The sequence below is a fragment of the Gekko japonicus genome, unplaced genomic scaffold (assembly GCF_001447785.1).
Source record: "Gekko japonicus isolate JY-2015 unplaced genomic scaffold, Gekko_japonicus_V1.1 scaffold5064, whole genome shotgun sequence".
Lineage (NCBI taxonomy): Eukaryota > Metazoa > Chordata > Lepidosauria > Squamata > Gekkonidae > Gekko > Gekko japonicus.
Window position 1 is genome coordinate 42,133 of NW_015162627.1, and position 4,327 is coordinate 46,459.

Genomic DNA, 4,327 nt, shown 5'->3' on the forward strand with positions numbered 1-4,327 from the left:
CTTTCCCTTCCTCCTTCCTTCCTGCACAGATCTGTGCGTTCCCCCCCATAGATAGCAATCCAAAACAGTCCAGTGGCAGCTTTAAGACCAAGTTTTATTCAGGTACAAGCTCTCCCTCCTCTGCGAGGACAGATCTGCATGCCCCCCCCCAATAGCTAGCAGTCCCAAACAGTCCAGTGGAGCCTGAGCGGTGGGTGTTGCCTTCTGACACACTTCCGGTAACGTCAGGGTATGTAGCATATGCAAATGGGTTATGCTAATGAGCTCCTGTACCTCTTTTTCTACGAAATGACCCCTGGTTTTCAGCAGTATGTCTGCGCCTAGATCATGTTTGACATCACTTGAGAGCCAGTTTGGTGTAGTAGTTAAGTGTGCGGACTCTAATCTGGGAGAACCTGGTTTGATTCCCCACTCCTCCACTTGCACCTGCTGGATGGCCTTGGGCAAGCCGTAGTTCTGACAAGAGCTGTTCTTGAGAAAAAGCAGTCTCTGTCAAGAGCTCTCTCAGCCCCACCTCCCTCACAGGGTGTCTGTTGTGGGGAGGGGAAGGGAAAGGAGTTTGTAAGCTGCTCTGAGACACCTTTGGGTAGTGAAGGGCGGGGTATGAATCCAATCTCCTCTTCTACTTGTGAGTGCTCTCCATGCACGGCCGGAAAGCAGAGGAAAGGGCCTGCTAAACCAAAGCAGACCCTAACTCTTTGGCCCCATGGAGGGGACTTTCTCCTTCACAAGTCCCAAGGAAATTATTCGAAGATGCCCCACAGCAGTTTCTGGCCGGACTGAGCCCAGGGTCGCCTTTGGCATTTGCGTGACAGACCGAATGCCTTGACTTAAGTGTCCTTGGCAGGAAAATGGCCCCCTGGGGCAAATCGGCCCCTCCTTATCTTCGCTCGGGGAAGGGCTCTGCTGCTGTTTCGGGTCCAGATCAATGTTCCCTCTAAGATGTGGAGTCCTGCGAGCAAAAATTCTACTTTGTAAGCTACCGGCCTTAAAGTTGTGAGTGAGCCATTTCGCTGCGGCGTAAATCAGTTTCCTCTGTAGCCCTCCTTCCTGAGCCAAGGCGAAAATGTGTGAGCCGGAGGCTAAGAAACTGTGAGCTAGCTCACACTCACTCAACTTAGAGGGAACACTGGTCCAGATGTCTTGGCATTTTCTTCTTCCCCCCTTTTTCCCCGCCCTGATGTCTGGGGATGATAGCGGCCGGCCCTTCCTTTCCTGGCGGGCGGGGTGGCTTGTTAAGAAGTCTGCCTGTTTCTGAATGGCTTGTGGGCCCTTATCCAAAGCAGGGGGGGTGGGAAACCAAGGGCCTCCAGCTCTGAAGTTTATTGTTTCGGAGAGGAGGAGGAGGAGGAGGGCTAATTACAGGGCTGGTTCCTCCTCAACCCCCCACCCCACCCTCCTTCTCTTTTACTGCCCTTCTTGGATTTCCTGCAGCCGTTCATTCCAGACCAAACACATCTCTTGTGGTTTCCACGCTTGGGACTCGAAGCTGGAGCCTGCAGGCATCCCGATTCAAGGCCAGACTGGGCCGGGGAGCCTTATAAAAGCAGCCAAGGCAGAACAGAGCACAAAGGGAAGAGGGTGACCCAGCGGGACCTGCCCTGGAAGCGTCTTCTTTGGCGAGAGCATCCCACCCCGAGAAGGCACTGATCCCGGAACGCGTGCAGGGCAACTTGCTCTGCCCGGGGAGGTAAGGTGCTCTGCCGTGTGCTTAGAACAGCGGCTTCGTTTTGGGGGTGGCCTCGGTAAACGGTAGGGTTGCCAGGTCCGGGTTGGGAAATACCTGGAGACTTTGGGGGCGGAGCCTGTGGAGGGCGGGGTTTGGGGAGGGGAGGGGCCTCCGCGTGCTCCAGTGCCACCGAGTCCACCCTTTGAAGCCGCCATCTTCTCCAGGGGAGCTGATCTCTGTCAGCTGGAGATCAGTTGTAAAAGCGGGAGATCCCCAGGCCCCACCTGGAGGCTGGCAACCAATGTTCCCTCTAAACTGCAGAGTCCCGTGAGCAAAAATTCTACTTTGTGAGCTACTAGCATTAAAGTTGTGAGCAACCGATTTGGCTACTGCATAAATGAGTTTGCTCTGGAGCCCTCCTTCCTGAGCGGAGACAAAAATGTGTGAGCTGGAGGCTAAAAAACTGTGAGCTAGCTCACACTAACTCAGCTTAGAGGGAACACTGCCCTGGAGCCCTCCATCCTGAGCCAAGACAAAAATGTGTGAGCCGGAGGCTAAAGAACTGTGAGCTGGTTCACACTCACTCAGCTTAGAGGGAACACTGCCCTGGAGCCCTCCTCCCTGAGCAAAGGCAAAAAGGTGTGAGCCGCAGGCTAAAAAACTGTGAGCTAGCTCATACTAACTCAGCTTAGAGGGAACCGTGCCCTGGAGCCCTCCTCCCTGAGCGAAGGCAAAAAGGTGTGAGCCGGAGGCTAAAGAACTGTGAGCTGGCTCACACTGACTCAGCTTAGAGGGAACAGTGCTGGCAACCCTAGTAAACAGGGGGCAGAGGAAAAGTGGTCCACTCACCATGAGAGTGCAGCTGGTAGAGTTGCCACCTCCAGATCCGTGTTCCCTCTAAGCTGAGTGAGCGTGAGCCAGCTCACAGTTTTTTAGCCTCCGGCTCACACATTTTTGTCTTCGCTCAGGATGGAGGGCTCCAGGGCAGTGTTCCCTCTAAGCTGAGTAAATCGCTGGCTCACAACTTGAATGCCAGGAGCTCACCAAGTAGAATTTTTTTGCTCACAAGACTCCACAGCTTAGAGGGAACATTGCTCCAGATTAAGCAAGTCCTGGAGTTTCTTTCAGAGAGGGTAGCCGTCTGGCCATGTCTACAAAATTATGCATGGGAGAGAGAAGGTAGAAGACGACGTCCTTTTCTCCCTTTCTCGCAAGACAAGAACTCGTGGGCATTCCACGAAATTAAGCCGCTGTAGGCTTAGAAGTCCTTCTTCACCCAAAGAGTGATTAACTTGTGGAATTCCCTGCCGCGGGAAGGAGTGGCGGCTACAAGCAGAGAAAGCTTCAAGAGGGGGTTGGGTCAACATCTGGAGCAGAGGTCCATCAGTGGCTCTTAGCCACAAGGTATAGATAGGAACTCTTGGTCTGGGGCAAGGGATGCTCTATATTCTTGGTGCTTGTGTGGGGGGGCAACAGTGGGAGGGCTTCTGGTGTCCTGGCCCCACTGGTGGATCTCCTGAGGGCCCCTGGGTTTTGGGCAATGTTCCCTCTAAGCTGCAGAGTCTTGTGAGCAAAAATTCTACTTTGTGAGCTACTGACATTAAAGTTGTGAGCGAGCGATTGGGCTGCTACTTAAATTAGCTTGCTCTGGAGCCCTCTGTCTTGAGCCAAGACAAAAATGTGTGAGCCAGAGGCTAAAAAACTGCGAGCTAGTTCACACTAACTCAGCTTAGAGGGAACACTGGTTTTGGCCTCTTTGTGACACAGAGAGTTGGAGTAGGTGGGCCATTGGCCTGATCCAACAGGGCTTCTCTTACGGTCTTCTGTTAATCTGCAGTGGAACAGGGAATGACTATGGCTCAGTGGAAAAGCCTCCGCTTGGTATGCAGAAGGTCCCAGGTTCAATCCCCGGCATCTCCAGATTCAATCCCCAGCAGATAAAAGGACCAGGCAGTAGGTGACATGAAAGACCTCTGCCTGAGACCCTGGACATCCATGAGGAGGGGAGTGGCTCAGTGGCAGAGCCTCCGCTTGGCATGCAGAAGGTCCCGGGTTCAATCCCCAGCATCTCCAGATTCAATCCCCGGCAGATAAAAGGATCAGGCATTAGGTGATGTGAAAGACCTCTGCCTGAGAGACCCTGGAGATCCATGAGGAGGAGCCGTGGCTCAGTGGCAGAGCCTCTGCTTGGCACGCAGAAGGTCCCAGGTTCAGTTCCTGGCAACTCTAGTTGTAAGGACCAGGTAGCAGGTGACGTGAAAGACCTTCATTGGAAATCCTGGAGAGCCACTGCCAGTCTGAGTAGACAATACTGACATTGGACTGATTCAGTATAACGCAGCTTCCTGTGTCTTCATGTGTAACAGCTCGCCTTGAGCCCAGTAGCACCTCAGAAACCAACCAGACTGTCAGGGCATAAGGCTTTGACTCTTGAAAGCGTAACACACTGAAGCTCTCCATCCCTAGCTAATACTAACAACGCAGTGGTGGAGTCAGCGAGTGAGCCTTGCACAGCTTGATAGGGAAAAGGAAACAAGTCTCTCCCCGCAAGGAGCTTACAGAAAAGTGTTGGCGAAAGAAGCAGGAGACAGGAAGGAAGGAAGGGAGACAGGAAGGAAGGAAGGAAGGAAGGAAGGAAGGAAGGAAGGAAGGAAGGAA

The 4,327-nt window shown here is 53.2% G+C and overlaps 1 protein-coding gene across 1 annotated transcript in view; it reads left to right on the plus strand.

The window, feature by feature from the left end:
- Window positions 1–4,327, plus strand: part of LOC107106364 (secreted frizzled-related protein 2-like) — an 11,163-nt gene that overhangs the window by 1,329 nt on the left and 5,507 nt on the right. The window lies entirely within an intron of this gene.